This window comes from Stegostoma tigrinum, chromosome 2 (genome assembly GCF_030684315.1).
Source record: "Stegostoma tigrinum isolate sSteTig4 chromosome 2, sSteTig4.hap1, whole genome shotgun sequence".
NCBI classification, from domain to species: Eukaryota; Metazoa; Chordata; class Chondrichthyes; order Orectolobiformes; family Stegostomatidae; genus Stegostoma; species Stegostoma tigrinum.
Genome location: NC_081355.1, coordinates 11,386,745 through 11,403,648, shown reverse-complemented (window position 1 = coordinate 11,403,648; position 16,904 = coordinate 11,386,745). Strand labels below are relative to the sequence as shown.

The 16,904-nt window shown below is 39.7% G+C and overlaps 1 protein-coding gene across 16 annotated transcripts in view; it reads left to right on the top strand.

Annotated features, from left to right (window-relative positions):
• Window positions 1–16,904, top strand: part of fars2 (phenylalanyl-tRNA synthetase 2, mitochondrial) — a 380,692-nt gene that overhangs the window by 35,818 nt on the left and 327,970 nt on the right. For 4 of the 16 annotated variants that reach the window (XM_059652291.1, XM_048520852.2, XM_059652268.1 and 1 more), the window contains one exon: window positions 5,500–5,579. The exons of the other annotated variants lie outside the window; for them this stretch is intronic. The gene's annotated coding sequence lies outside the window, so the exon portion shown is untranslated. The remainder of the gene's footprint in view (window positions 1–5,499; window positions 5,580–16,904) is intronic. 16 annotated transcript variants of the gene reach the window in all.

Genomic DNA, 16,904 nt, shown 5'->3' with positions numbered 1-16,904 from the left:
AATGGTCAACCCACCTAACCTCCACATCAAGACAATGTGGAAAATTGCCCTGTACTCAAGAAGCAGGACAAATCTAACCTAGTCAGTTACCACCCCATCAGCCTCCTTTTGAGCATCAGCAATCTGATGGTAAGTATCATCAGTAGTGCTATCAAGCACCACCGGGCTAGCAATTACCTGCTCACTGATGCCTTAGTTGCCACTTAGTTCCTGACCTCAGGGGCAAACTCTGCTGTTTGGAGTCATACCTGACACGTAGGAAGTTGGTTGTAGCTGTTGGTGATCAGTCATCTCAGCTCCAGGATGTCTCTGTAGGAAGACCATTTTCAGGTGCTTCATCAATGACTTTCTCTCCATCAAAGTGGAGATGTTCGCTGTCTGTTATTATGATTCTGTGTGAATCACCACCCGTAATTGTAAGGTACTCAGACAGCTTCTGGGACTGATTAATGTCACTAAATCTTGGAAATATTTATCAGAGACTCAAACCTATAACAATTCGGTATATGTAATACAATTTTAAATTGTCATTTTTTTTTGCACTACAAATACTCTGGATGGCCTACCCTGTATTCAGCTAGAATGAATATTCAAGCATAATGAAGATGAATAGGCAAACATTTCACAAAACCATGAGTACAACAGCCAAGATAATAAAGTGTGAAGCTGAATGAACACAAGCTGTGTTCATCCAGCTTCACATTTTATTACCCTGGATTCTCCAGCATCTGCAGTTCCCATTATCTCTAGTACAACAGCCAAGGTTGACATTCCAGTGCTGCATTTTTTTGGAAGAATTGTCTTTCAAGTGGGCTGTTAAATTGAGGTCCTGTTGGCTTCCTCAAGTCGTTGTAAAAGGTCTGATAATTTTGAAGAGCAAGGGAGCTTTGTGCCTCTGTCAGTATGTATCTCTCATTCAATATCATAAAAACGTGTTAACTAGTTATTATCACGTTATATTTAGTGGTTTTTGAGTGCAAATTGACTGACTGCCAGATATCTATCTTGCACTCTCTGACAGGTATGTGTCTGAAGGCATATTGTAGCTTGTTGTAAGGTTGGAATTAGTGTGTTGGGCATAGTGAAATACAGCGTTGGTATACAAAATGTGAAGAGACCCTTATGGGAAGTTTTGATATACAAATTTCTAAACCTTGAAGAAAGTCCTCTGTTGTACTCATATAGAAGCAAACTACAACCCTGTTGACAAAGGGGGTGGGGGTGAAGCAATTGGGACAGATTGGATGCCAAGACAAATGCAGTGCTAATAATAGTCAGGGGAAAAAGTGTAAAATAGGTGAGAAGGAAGAATTGAAAATGAGAACAATGTGCAAAGTTTATTATCAAAGCAGTCTTGCCATTGTCTTTAATTATTGAATTTACTTGTGGCTGGCCTCTTTATGAATTCAATTATCATGGCTGTTGGTTTCCTTTTGTTATTGAAGATAGTTGTCTCTTGTGTGCATAGAGTCATTTATTTTGTGTTCCAATATATCTGTAGAGCTCAATTACAGATCTGCATGGCTTTTCATGGTGTGCGTAAGGAAAGAATTGTCTGGTTTTGTGACTGCACGGTATTCGTAACTCATTTGTCGCTCTTAGCTGTCTGCTTCCTTTGAAAAGCAATAGAATACAATGACACGACTTGAGATCACTCCCAAGATGGTTCGTTTTGTATGTATATTTTTCCATGGTGTGCATGCCACATTTCCTGATGATTATTGTCAAGGAGTCCTTCAACTTTAATATCCAACTCACTTGCAGGCAGTGTTCATGATTTGAGTTCTGAATGCTGTCGTGATCCATTGAGAGAGTGCACTGTTCTCAAGACCCTTCCGGGATTGAAAAGTTCAAGATTTAATCCAATTACTCAAAATCCCTAATACTCCTGCCTGACCACATCAACCAGTTTTCTGAGGTTAACAAGGGGAGCTACAACTTTATTATAATAAATCCGTTCTAATAGCAGGCAAAAAAAATACAAATGATCAACTTAACTTTATAATTTAAATCCTTACACATACATGAAACAAATCCTTACACAAACAAAAAAAAACAGGTCAGGGGTGCAAAAATATATTATGGGAATATGCACGCAAAAATATGATCTTTGCAATGTGTGATTTCCTTAAGATTTATATGATTTTTCATTTATATTACACATCCATTCCATGGAGACAAGTTCTGATGATGAATGCTCCAATTCCAAATATTTTACTCTTGAAGTATATTGAAATACTTCAGTGCGGAACACTATTCTCTCTCGAAGTGTGACACTTCCGCTACTGTGCCATAATAATGTGTTTAAGGCGCAGATGCAAAAGAGCATCTTTTTGGCAGAACATTGCCAACCATTGTCAACTAACTCTAGTTTCATGAGAGGCTTTATACACTTTTTTCCAATTATGAGCATTCTTATGCTTTAGACTGTCTCACTAGAACGAAGTTGAGTTTGTCCAAACTCGTTTCGTGTAAGTGCCTCAGAACTGGTACTGAGAAGAAATGATAATTCCATTACTCTTGTTTGGCTGCATTACCAATTTCTGGAGGTAAAATAATTTAGCAGAAACATCAAGGGAAACTCATCACCGTACTAAATTTTTCAATCATTTAAGTTCACCCTTCAAATTTAAATTCCACAGTATTTTCAGAACGTAACTTTTTTTTCTTCTAAGTTGTGCACTTTAATGGTGTGCCTTTGCCACATATCATTCCCTCAAGGTGATGGATGGGCAAATCTCTTTGTCTTAAGAATTCTTAAAATCTTTGCTTGAAAATGTGTGGCAAACAAGGTATCCTGGATCATTTCATCAAATTCAGAACCATGTTTATTCTGGAAAAGTGAGGCAGACTATGTATCTCAGAAGTGAATATAGAAATGAATAATAAGTAAAGAAAGGTATTCCCCAGTTATCAATTCATCATTCTTGTTTGTCTAAATATGGCGCCTTAGTAATTTGGGTTCATGTATTCTAGGTGTGGACTTGTCCCTGCAATTCTCTACAAGACGAGTTCACAATCTGAACTGGATATTTTATGAATGTGTCAAGAGGATGCTGTTAAATATTTTATCATTGAAATACGCCATTTTGGTTAAAACATCTGTTTTAAATAATTCAGTATTGTACATGAGAACAAAACAACTAGAAGCTACCTTGGGCAATTCAGCCCCTCAAGCCTGCATTACTTTTTCAGACAATTATGGCTGATATCACCTTTGCCAGAACTCTACTACCTGCTCTCCATAACCTTTTTAATCTGTTAATAATTAAAAATCTGTATATCTTCTCCTCAAATTTACTCAATGTCCAGCATCCACCACACTCTGGGATAGTGGAATTCCACAGATTCATGACTCTTCGAGAGAAGTTACTTCTCTCAAAAACCCTGTTCTAAACCGGCTACCTCTTACTTAAAATTATGACTTCTCATTTTAGATTGCCCTTGAGGAGGAAACATCCTTTCAAGTTTTTCATCAATCTCCTTTTTATATTAGAAACCTCAGTTAGATATTCTCTCATTCTTCTAAATTTCAGAAGGTATAAGCCTAAACTGCTCAGTCAGTTTGAGACAAACCCCTCATCTCTGAAATCACTTCAGTGATCCTCCTCTGAACAGACTCAATACAACTACATCCCCCGTTAAGGGGACCCTTTTATGCAGTACTCCAGGTATGGTCCAACTAATGCCTTGTACAGTTGAAGTAATGTTTTCCTACCTACATATGCTATTCCTTTAGTAATAAATACCAAAATTTATTTGACCTTCCTTATGACCTGCTGTTTTTGCAACTCATGCAGATCACTCTGCACCAAAACACTCTGAAGTTATTCAGTACTTAGATAAAAAGTTGCCTTTCTGTTCCTCCAACCAAAATGGCTAACTCCACTCTTAGCCTTGTAAAACTTCATCTGCTAAATTTTGGTCCATACAGCATATTCATTTCCATTGTAAATTTCTTATTTCTTCATCCTAACTCACTTTCCCATCTATTTTAGTGTCATCCGCAAATTTAGCTATAGTCTTTTCTAAATCATTAATATAGATTGTAAATATTGGGGCCCATGGACTGGACCCTATGCACCCCACCAGTTACATGTGGCCAACCTGAAAAAGACCCATTCATCTTGCCTCTGACTTCTTGGTTAACCAATCCTCTGTAAAATATAATAAGTTCACTCTAACCCATATGATCTTGCATATAGTTTGTTGTATTCTTTGGCACACTACTGTCGTTAGGATATGTTGAGTATTGCAGAGGGAATATTTGTTACACATTTCTAATTTTATTTCCCTCTGATGAGGCTGATAGTGAAGCTGTGCAATGAATCCTGTTAATCATATTCATTCTGCAATGCTATAATGGATAAAATTTACCATGAACAAATAATAATGTGATATATTTTGCAGAGACTGCCTTGTTTGAAATGCATAAGCAATTTCAAATGCTTAGTTGATTAGTATTTTGAAAAATTCACAGCACAGTACTGACGCACCACATGGACTGAAAAATATTTGTTTCACTATTTCTAGGTATTCTTTGATATCATAGTTTCCTTGCTTGTGCTACTACTTTTGATGGTCTTTTTTTTTTAAATGCCCTGTTTTGTGATGCTTTGAGCAAATCTTTGGCATGCACAGTATGCTGTGAACACCTAGTATGGTCACAACCAGTTGCATACTGCAGATGGCTTGTGAACAACCTGGCTTCTGTCTGTTGCTGTGGAATGGGTCCTGACGACTTAATTATTTCCCTACTGTGAATCATTCAAATTGTTTCTGAAAAAACTGCACAGCTTAAATTTATCAGAGGTTTTGATGTCAATAACATTTTTATAGGTCAATTATTCATTTTTTTTTCTCTAATCTACATATCAACACAGAAGCAATTCGTCCCTGTAAAAATCTTCAGGAAATCTGACCTGGTTTGTTCCACATGATATTGAATGGTAAATGCTGCCTACCTGGGGGAACAGATGAAGGATTATCTTTATGAATTCCTGGTGATTATGGAGGCGAAATCTCTTCAAATGTATTCCCTTCTTATAAAGTGCAAATGATGAGTATCAACATACAGCATTTCAAGAATACAAGATTTGACAGCCCATAAGGAGTGATGTTGAGTGCAAAAATGTATTGTGACACAAATATTTAATTTCATAGATACTTTTAAAAAGCTGTTAGGGTCTTGGGATTCCATATTGTCGACTTTAGACAGAATATCATATTTTAAAAATTGCCCATCAAGCCATGACATCCCTCTAGGTGAGGTTTACATGTTCTTGGCTGGACCACTGGATGTTATACCTAGTTGTAGAAAGCAAAAGATAGTAGAGGGTAAAAATTCAACAGAAGTATTTGCATACTTCATAATTTAATTTTAGTTTGTTAACTTCTATCAGTACTATGGTTTTGTAACGTAAAGCCGGTGCAAGTTTGTAATCTGATGTTTTTCTCCTCTGACCAATATGTGGTCTAATTCTAGTTTTGCCATTGCAGCTGAGAATGACCAATTCTGGCATTGTTTCTGCTTGAAAAGCTATTGGAAGTTTTCAGGCAGCCTGAAATTTAAGTGAGCTGTAAGTATCCAACTTTTCTAAACTATAATTATTGCTGCAGATTTGGGTGATTCTGGGGAGCAAAATTTGTGATGCAAACAAAATTTCTGGGAAGTCAAACATACAGGCACAGTGCCACAATTTTGGGTTTGCAATTCATGTTCTTTTCGGTTCAGCATTGCCAGTCACTGCTGCAAATGGGCTCTTTGAACCCCACTATCTACGATAAATCTTGTATTGTTCCGTATGCATCAAAACAGTTGACTAATTAAGGGTTGGTAATATCCCCATTTATCAGCCATTGTTGCTTTCAGTTAGCTGCTATGTCTTCTCTTCTGTTTACAAATGGCAGACTGAAAAGCATCCTAATGAGATGAGACATGTCGCAGATAAATGGATTGGAGGAATATTTTGCATGAAATATAGGAATAAGTTGAATGCAGTTTTAACAATGAGATCAGAAACGCCAACAACAACTTGTAGCATTGCAGAGATTTGAATGAAGTCAAGTTTATAGAGGATAGAACATGGGAGGTAAGCCATTGGATTAGTTGAGTCTGGAGCTAACAAAATTTTGAATGAAGATTTCAGTGACAAATGGGCTGAGGGGAGATGGGCAGAATTACGAAGCTGAAAATAGGTAATTTTTGTGATGGAGAGGATGTGGGATTGAGTTCAGTCAAATTGGATACCTTTGTTGAAAACAATTGTGTTCACCCTCAATTATCTATCAATTTATCTTCCAATAAACTGTATTGGAGAGTCAGAAACTTATCTTCCCATTAACCAAATTGTCTCTTTACATAAAGAAATATATATTCACAATTTGATAGTTACTTGAAGGTTCTCCTGGGTAAAGTATAACTAACTGAACTTCACAAGTTAGGTATTCCTTGGTATACTTCCTGTATACTTGCTGTTTAGTGTTAAAGGTGCAAAAGAAGATTGAAAAAGTAGGTGTAGACAGGATGTTTCTGCCTGTGGGGCAAACTTGAACAAGAGGCCATAGCTTTAGGATAAGGATAGTAGGTTTAAAACAGAATTAAAGAAAAATTATCATGTTTGTGAATCTGTCTAATTCACCAGCCCAGAGTGTGGTGGATGCTAGAACATTGAGTACATTTAAGGAGGAGATAGACACACAGATTTCTAATTAATAATGGGTTAAAGGGTTATGGAGAACAGGCAGGAAAGTGAAGTGGAGGCTGAGGTGAGATCAGCTGTAATCATATCAAATGATAGAGTAGGTTTGAAGAGCTAAATTACCTACCCCTGCTCCTGGTTCTTCTGTACATAATCTAAGCCTGAGTAGGGTGCAGGATGATATGTTAGGCTATTTTAACTAGTAATTAGGTTTTATTGTTACATGTACTCAAGTACAGTGATACAGGAGTACAGTAGAAAAATGTACAAAGTTGCCACTCCTGATGCCATCTTGGGTACAAAGTACCTGGATACAAAATCTTCAGTACAAGTAGAAAAATAAAGACATAAGTTTAAAGTACAACATTATAATTCTTCTTAATTTATTCATTAATGCAATGTGGGCATCATTGGCTGGCCAGCATTTATTGCCTGTCCCTAGGTGCCCTTGTGAAGGTGGTGGTGAGCTGCTGCCTTGAACCACTGCAGTCCACCTGCTGTGGGGTGACCAACAGTGCCATTTGGGCAGAAATTCCAGGATTTTTGACTGAGCTATAGTGAAGGAACGGCGATTTATTTCCCAGTCAGGATGGTGAGTAGCTTGGAGGGGAACTTGCAGGGGGTGGTGTTCCCATTTATCTGCTGCGCTTGACCTTTTTGAGGGAATGGTCCTGGGTTTGGTGCTGTTTGAGGATTTTTGGTGAATTTTTGAAGTTCATCTTGTAGATAGTCCACACTGCTGCCACTGAGCATCAGTGGTCGAGGGAGTGGATGCTTGTGGGTAAAGGCCAATCAAACAGGCTGTTTTGTACTAGATGGTATCTAAGCAGGGCACTCCAATTGACATTGGTGATTTTAATCTACGTTTTGACTGAACAATTCAGATGGATGAGGGTAATATGGAAGATGAATTTGTAGAGTACATCAGGGATTGTTTCTGAGAGCTGTATGTTTCAGAACACACACAGACTATTTTTGATCTAGTAATGCATAATGAGATAGATAAGAGATTGAAGAATCCTCTTGCTGGCAATCAAACAATGCTAACATTTCAGATTCATTTTTGGAGAGACCAACCTGGATCTCAAACCAGTATCCTTAAGCAGACAACTATAGGCCAGTTAACCTGTAGTTGGAAAAATGCTAGATGGCATTGTTAAGGAGGATATAACAGGGTGTTTAGAAAAGCTTGAAGCAATCAAACAGTCACCATGGTTTTGTGTAAGGGAAATCATGTTTGACAAACTTGTTCAAACTCTTTGAGGGTAAAACAAGCACAGTTGATTAAAAGAAAAGTGGTGGATGTGGTGAATTTGAATTTGTGTAAGGCAATTCATAATGTGCCACATTAACAGTTATTGCACAAGATAGGAGCTTACGATATTGGGGTAATGTATTAACATGGATTGAGTAGAATAACACACAGAAGACAGTGAGTCGGGTCAGTCAGTTTTTTTTCAAGTTGGAAAGACGTAACTAGATTATTGTTACAACAATCTACAAGGATATTAGGTCCTCAATTATTTACTATCAGCATGAATGTCTTGTATCTACATTTGGCAACAATACAAAAATATGGGGGAGGACATGTGATAATGGGGGCATAAGGAATCTGTAAAGAAACAAAGGTAGGTTTGAATGAGTTGGCAAAAACCTGGCAGATGGAGTATAATGGATGCAAATGTGAGGCCATGCACTTTGTTGGGAAGAACCAAAAGGTAGACTATTATTTAAATAGAGATGGACTCCAAAAAATTGCAGTGCAGAGGTAGCTGGGTATTCTTATGCTTGAAACACAAAAAGCATTCAGGGGCAGTAAGTGATTAGCGAGGAAAATTAACTTTGGCCTTTATTCCACGGGTGCAGTTTAAAAGTGGGAAGCCTTATTACAATGTTACAGAGTATGGGCGAGGCCACACCTAGAGTCTCTCGTCTCGTTTAGGTGCTCAAATTTAAGAAAGGATATACTGGCATTGGAGGCAGTTCAAAAGAGATTCACTAGGCTGAGTTCTGGGATGAAGTGGTTGACTTATCATGGACAGCAAAACAGGATAGACCTTTATTCATTGTAATTTAGAAAAATGAGGATTTAGTATTGAAACACAGATTCCCTGGGAGCTTGATAGGATAGATTTTGAGAAGTTGTTAAAGAGGAATCTTGAGTTAGGGATATAGTAATAGAATAAGGAGACATTCATTTAAAACCGAGATATGAAGAAATTTTTTCTCCCAGAAGGTGATTAATGTTGGAATTCTCTGCCTTAGAAAGTAATGGCTAGATCACTGAGAGTATTTAAAAATAGATTATTGAAATATCCAGGAACTGAGGGCCATGAGGAGCTGCATGGAAGAAGAGTTGAGGACTAGAACAGACCTGAGATGATCCGTCAGAATGACAAGGCAAGTGTGAAGGGCTAAATGGCATATTTCCAATGTACTATTATTCCTGTTGAAACAATTGTTCTATTTTCTTTCATTATATAAGGATTACTTTCTCAATGAAATCCACCTGTTTTCAATCTCCCTTCATGCAATTGAGTTTTGAAAGTGAGATGGTCAGTGCTATTTCTGGAGAATCTCTTCGAATTGAGCTCATCTGTAATCATTTCTGAAGACCCTTCTGACAATATCACAGCCACTACAAGGACTACTTTGCACATTCAATGTCATTTTGTTTTTTAAGCTTGCATTCCCGGCTCCTGTTTCAGTGCCATTACTTTGGTTACTTTGAAGCCAGACTTGCTCTACATTGCTGTATAAAATTTTCAGCAACTTTTTGCATTTGCACATTACAGTTAAAAATGCAAGAAAAAAATAAAAGAAAATCTTATATTAGATATAGACAGCAGGAGATGGCAGAGATATTAAATGAACTGATTCTCAGTTTTTACTGTGGAGGAAGTTACTAGTGGTGTACCGCAAGGGTCGGTGTTAGGTCCACTGCAGTTTGTCATTTTTATAAATGACCTGGATGAGGGCGTAGAAGGATGGATTAGTATATTTGCAGACAACACTAAGGTCGGTGGAGTTGTGGATAGTGACGAAGGATGCTGTAGGTTGCAGAGAGACATAGATAAGCTACAGAGCTGGGCTGAGAGGTGGCAAATGGAGTTTAATGCAGACAAGTGTGAGGTGATGTACTTTGGTAGGAGTAACCAGAAGGCAAAGTACAGGGCTAATTGACAGGGCTGTTAAGAAGGCATAGTGCTTTAGCTTTTATTAATAGAGGGATCGAGTTCCGGAACCAAGAGGTTATGGTGAAGCTGTACAAAACTCTGGTGCGGCCACACTTGGAGTATTGTGTACAGTTCTGGTCACCGCATTATAAGAAGGATGTGGAAGCTTTGGAAAGGGTGCAGAGGAGATTTACTAGGATGTTGCCTGGTACGGAGGGAAAGTCTTACGAGGAAAGGCTGAGGGACTTGAGGCTGTTTTCATTAGAGAGAAGGAGGTTGAGAGTTGACTTAATTGAAACATATAAAATAATCAGAGGGTTAGATAGTGTGGATAGGGAAAGCCTTTTTCCTAGGATGGTGATGGCGAGCACGAGGGGGCATAACTTTAAATTGAGGGGTGAAAGATATAGGACAGATGTCAGAGGTAGTTTCTTTACTCAGAGTAGTAAGGGAATGGAACGCTTTGCCTGCAACAGTAGTAGATTCGCCAACTTTAGGTACATTTAAGTCGTCATTGGACAAGCATATGGACGTACATGGAATAGTGTAGGTTAGATGGGCTTGAGATCAGTATGACCGGTCGGCACAACATTGAGGGCCGAAGGGCCTGTACTGTGCTGTAATGTTCTATGTTCTATGCTCTAAATGGAGGTGAGAGATCTCAGATAAATAAATGTTGATGTTTGGAAAATGGTTCACGTTACAGACAAGGAAATTCTGGAGGCCTTAGAGAATATAACTGCGGATTAAACTGGAAACTGTTCTAATGTATCCCAGAACTTTGTGGGAATTAAGGGAGGACATTGTGGTGCTCTTTACAGAAATACCTGTAACTACGTGAGGTGCCTGATGATCGGAGGGTGGCTAATGTTCTACCTTTGTTTAAGAAGCGTTGTAAAGAGAACTAGGGAACTATACAGACCTGTGAGTCTGTGGGTAAATTGTTGGAGGTGATCCTAAAAGATAGGATTTGTGAATATTTAGAGAGACAAAACTTGATTAGGGATATTCAGTGTGGTTTTGTGCGAGGCAAATGGTTTCCTTAAAAACTTGATTAAGTTTTTGAGAAAGCTACCAAAAAGATTAAGGGCAGAACATTAGATGTTGTTTACTCAGACTTTAGTAAAGCCTTTGACAAAGTTCTGCATGGTAGATTAATTAGTCCAGTTAGGTTGCATGGGATTCAGGGTGAGCTTCCCATTTGGTTACATAACTGGTTTAATGGCAGGAGACTGGTGGTGAAAGGTTGCTTTTTGGATTGGAGGCCTGTCACCAGCAGTGTTCCACAGGGATCAGTTCTGGGTTCTCTTTTGTTTGTATTTATATAAATGGTTTGAATGAATGTATAGAAGGCATGGTTAGTAAATTTGTGGACGACACCAAAATTGGTGGTAGAGTTGACAATGAAGAAGGTTTTCTAAGATGACAGTGGGATCTTGATCAAATGGGTCAGTGGGCTGAATAATGGCAGATGGAGTTCAATTTGTGCCAAAATGTAATACCTTACATTTATCCAAACAAGAATAGGGCTTTTACAATTAATGGTTGTTGAGCAGTGTTGTAGAACAGGTAGCTATAAGAGTTATAGTACATAATTCTTCTGAAGTTTGTACCAGACATAGATAAGGTGGTTAAAAGGCATTTAGCATTCTTGCCTACTTTGCTCAGTCCTTTGACTAAAGGAGTTGGCAAGTCATGTTTAGTTGTAGAGGACATTGATAACTGCATCCAGTTCTGGTCACCCTGTTGATAGGATGGATATTATTAAGCCAGAGAGGGCACAAGAGATTTACCAGGATGTTGCCAGGTATGGAAGAAGTTTTGAGTTATTTTAAAAAAAAGGCTGGATAGGCTGGGACTTTTCTCACTGGAACGTAGGACATTGAGACCTGACCTTAGAGGTTATAAAATCATGTGCGTTATAGATGGGATTAATAGTAGTCATCTTTTCCCTAGGATGGGGGATTTCAAGACTTGGGGGTATGTTATTAAGATGAGAGGAGAGAGATTTAAAGATACGAGAGGCAAATGTTTTACACAGAGGGTGGTTTGTGTGTGGAATGGACTTCCTGAGAAAGTGGTTGATGCAGGCACTGTTAAACCGCTTAAGATGCTTGGATAAGTTCGTGAATAGGAAAAGTTTGGAGGGTTATAGCAAGTGTAGGCAGGTGGGACTAGCTTAGTCTGGGATTGTGGTCAGCATAGACTGGTTGGACCAAAGGCTGTGTTTCTGTGCTGTATGGCTCTGTGACTATGTCTAAACTGCTTTCAGTGATACCTTATTTCCCCACAGGATGTGCTATTTTAGAAATGTGAACTGAGAAAGCTAAGGAGCTGCAACTGTTTGCTGACAAGCATGATATCTGGGCATTCCTTTAGTATTAACCCAGGCAATTATATGGACCCAAAACCATTGGTGTCAAACCATTGCACAGGAAGGACATCACCCTTTTGAGAAACAGGAAAATATCAGCCTCCATGGAGAGAACATTTCAAAAAACTGCTAACTGCAATACAGTTGTTGACAAGGATGTGTTTGAGGAAATCCCCCAACTTTACCTCCAATATAATCTTGAACTCCCATCTAGTGTTGCAGAAGTTGAAGCCTCCATTAGACACATGAAGAATGGAAATACTGCAGAGATAAAGAGGATTCCAGTGAAGATTTTCAAACTTCGACGAGCAGAGCTTACCTCATCTCCAAGCGTTCCCGAAAATCTGGGACCAAGAAGTTGTCCCAGGTGATCGCAGGGATACTGTTATCACCTCTGTCTTTAAGAAAGGAGACAAAGTGCATGGTGGGAACAACCAGGAAATCTTTCTGTTCTCCAACACTGGGAAAATTATCACTCGAATCCTCAGTAGATGCTGTCTTCACAGTCTCGGAGGAAATTCTTCCCGAAAGACATCTCCATAGTTTAGTCAGAAGGCACACTGTGGAATAAAAGAACCCAAAGAACTGCAGATGCTGGAAATCAGAAACACAAACAGAAATTACTGGAAAAAAGCATTCTGAAAAGTGTTACTGGACCCAAAACTTTGCTTTCTCTCCACAGATGCTGCCAGACCTGTTGAGCGTTTCCAGCAATTTCTACTTTTGTCATGGAACTATAAACATGATTTTCACTATTCGGCAACTCCAAAATACCAGGAACAACGACCGCCTTACATTTTCTTCTTTGACTTGACCAAAGCTTTTAAGTAATTCTGTGGAAAATCCTGTCAAAGCTTGGCTGTCCAATAAGATTCATTGACATCCTGCATCTCCTATATGATAAGGTGTCGGTAATGGTTCTCAAAGATGGTAATATGATGGAATCTTTCGAGGTCAAGACAGCGGTCAATCAGATGTGTCACTGCCATTGTTTTTCATCTTGTCAAGAACAGTGAGGTGGCTATTGTCTATAGGAAGGATGGAAAACCTTTTCAACCTCAAATGGTTGAACTACAAGAAGAAAATGACAATGACCTCACTTGTGGAACTTTACTGTGAAGATGTCCTCTCTGCCTTTTGGAAGAAGGTGGAGAGGGTTCAATAGAGATTTCCCAGGATGTTGCCGGGAATGGAGAGTTTGATTTATAAGGAGAGGCTACATAGGCTGGGACTCTTCTGACTGGAGTGGAGCAGGTTGACAGGTGACCACATAGAAGCTTATAAAATCACCATGAAGGGTATAGAATAGGTAAATGGCAGATGTCTTTTCCCTAGGGTCGGGGATTTCAAAACCTGGAGACATATTAAGATCAGGTGAGAAAAATTTAAAGACATGAGGGACAATTCTTTAGAGTGGTTTGTGTGGAATGAACTTTCAGAGGAAGTGTTGCGTGCGGATGCAGTTACAACATTTAAAAGACGTTTGAATAAGTACATAAATAAGAAATGTTTGGAGGTATATGGACCAAACACAGGTAGCTGGGATTGGTTTAGTGTGGGATTATGGTTAGTGTGGACTGGTTGCACGGAAGGGTCTGGTCTGTGCTGTTTGACTGACTCTATTAGTGTAGTTGCACAATCCAAACAAGCATTGGTGAATACTAACAAACTTCTAAGTTTTGAATTACATTTCTTTAATGGCTCTCCATTGGAAACTTACCATTTTTGGAAGAGAAAATTTTAATTTAATCGCAAATGTTAAGTTTGTAATTTTTTTGTGGTGTACCTTGTGTTTTCTTATACTTTAAGTCATAAACAGAAGAGTGTTTTCTTCAGAGGAACATTTTAATGAAACCTATAAAAGGTATTGAAGTGATATCATTATCACAATGCTTAGGTACAATAAATAGTTTCAAGTTCCAATGTGAGTGGTGTAGATTTAGGATTTATGAAAGTATGTCTTTGTGTTGTGGATATTTTCTAACCAGTCAGTAGAGATTCTATTATCAGCTTTGAAGGAAGTGTGACTTGAGTCCAGACCTCCTGACTCAGAGGTAAGTAAATTACCACTATGTCACAAGAGCCCCTGTAGCTGTGTTGTATGGTCATTCACATTCTGTGTGCAGCTAAGTATCATTAACACAGTTAGTAATATATAACTACCCAGTGTTTTTGGGAAAATACCAGCCACAACGGGAATCTTCCTCATTGCAAGTCAGATTTTGCTTCTCATTGGGGTTTGCTTGCTAGAGGAAAATTGTCTCTACCAAATCATGCAATTCTTAGAGCAGGTTATGACCATGATGTAGGAATTGAAGGTCAGATACATGTTTGATTGGAAGATTTCAAATGTCCACAGGACAAATTAGAAATGACAGGCTACAAGTATCCGGAGAAGGATAAAGCTTAAGGTAAAACTCATTAGCATACAGAAGTCATTTGATCGTCCAAATGCCAGAACTTTAATTGAACCAACGTGGTAGCAGCAACATTAAGCAAGCAAGAGTGTCATTTAACATACACTCTAGTGCTTTCCCTGCAAAGACATTCTAACTCGGCATTTCAAATGGATCTTTGTGGTGGTTCTGAATGACTTGACAGATGTGTTCTCCTAAATTGTCACATGCTGCTTGGATCATGCAGTGATCATTGCTGAGTTTATTTTGACTTTGATTGCTAGTCTTGTTTTGATCCATTTTCCTTTAATGTACTTGATTAGCTATGCACGATGTAGAATTGTATTCCCTTGATAGATAAACATTGAAATGATTTAATGACGAGTTGAATCACCAATCCAGCTGTGTTCCGAACCAATATGATTTCTGTTTTTGTGTATTATAGATTTGTGCAGCCTAACTTTTTTTTATTGTGACTCTGCAGAGTCTATTCTCGATCTGTTGAAGCTGCTCAACATCTGCCAAAGGAAATTACCAATGGTGGGCCTGTATCGGCGTCGCCTCTTGCTCCCATGAGGAGCTCAAACAGTTCATCCAATTCACCAACACCTTCCACCCCAACCTTAAGTTCATCTGGGCCATCTCCAACACATCCCTCACCTTTCCGGACCTTTTCTGTCTCCATCTCAGGCAACCACCTAGAAACCGATGTCCATTTCAAGCCCACCGACTCCCACAGCTACCTGGAATACACCTCCTCCCACCCAACTCTTTGCAAAAATTCCATCCCCTATTCCCAATTCCTTTGCCTCCGCCACATCTGCTCCCAGGATGAGGCATTCCACTTCCATACATCCCAGATGTCCTCGTTCTTCAAGGACTGCAACTGCACCGCTTCCCCACCCCTGCAGTCATTTGAGAACGCCCTCGACTGTGTCTCCCACATTTCCCGCACCTCATCCCTCACACCCCACCCCCGCAATAACCGCCAAAAGAGAATTCCCCCTAGTCCTCACATACCACCCCACCAACCTCTGGATACAATGCATCATCCTCCAACACCTCTGCCATCTACAATCTGACTGCACCACTAAAGACTTCTTTCCAACCCCACCCTTGTCTGCCTTCCGGAGAGACCACTCTCTCCACGACTCCCTTATCCGCTCCACACTCCCCTCCAACCCCATCACACCCGGCACTATTCCCTGCAACAGCAGGAAGTGCTACGCTTGCCCCCAGACCACCTCCCTCGCCCCATCCCAGGCCCCACGATGATTTTCCATATCGAACAGATGTTCACATGCACACCCACCAATGTGGTATACTGCATCCACTTTCCTCTACATCGGGGAAACCAAGCGAAGGCTTGGGGACCACTTTGCAGAACACCCATGCCCGGTTCGCAATAAACAACTGCACCTCCCAGTCACGAACCATTTCAACTCCCCCTCCCATTCCTTAGATAACATGTCTGTCCTGGGCTCCTGCAGGGCCATAATGATGCCACCCGTTGGTTGCAGGATCAGCAACTCTATTCCACTTGGGAACCCTGCAGCCCAATGGTATCAATGTGGACTTCACAAGCTTCAAAATCTCCCCTCCCCCCACTGCATCCCCAAACCAGCCCAGCTCGTCCCTGTCTGCCTAACCTGTTCTTCCTCTCACCTACCCTCTCCTCCCACCTCAAGCCACACCTCCATTTCCTACCTACTAACCTCATCCCGCCCTCTTGACCTGTCCATCTTCCCGAGGGTCAAAGATGTCTTAGTGGAATAATGTAAGGCCACGCCTGATCTCTTTACCTAAAAAATGATTTCTTATCAAAGAAAGAGTGCAGCAAAAGTTCCTTAGCCTAATTTGTCAAACAATGGGTAGCAGGATTGTCAAATGACTACATCTATAGTTGCTGAAGTTTAGAAGAAAGAGACAGGATTTCATTCAAACATCTAATTTCAAACAGAGCTGTGTGGACTGCTCTTCCTTCATCCAGGGCTGCAGTTGTTACCACTGTCTGCTTCTACCTTTCTCTTGCTGTCCACTGCTTCTCTCATATTTTCTCCATGTTATGCTACTGCTCCCTCCGTGTTCCTGCCAAGGGTGGCCTTACTGCAATGAGAAGCTGGTACACCCATCTTACTTAAAATATCTGTGGTTTTCTTTAAAAGTGTTGGTAAAACACATTTTAATGACCATTATAAACTCATGATATGAAAATAATTTAGCTGGATTCCCTGGATTCAGGAGAGATTACACCTGG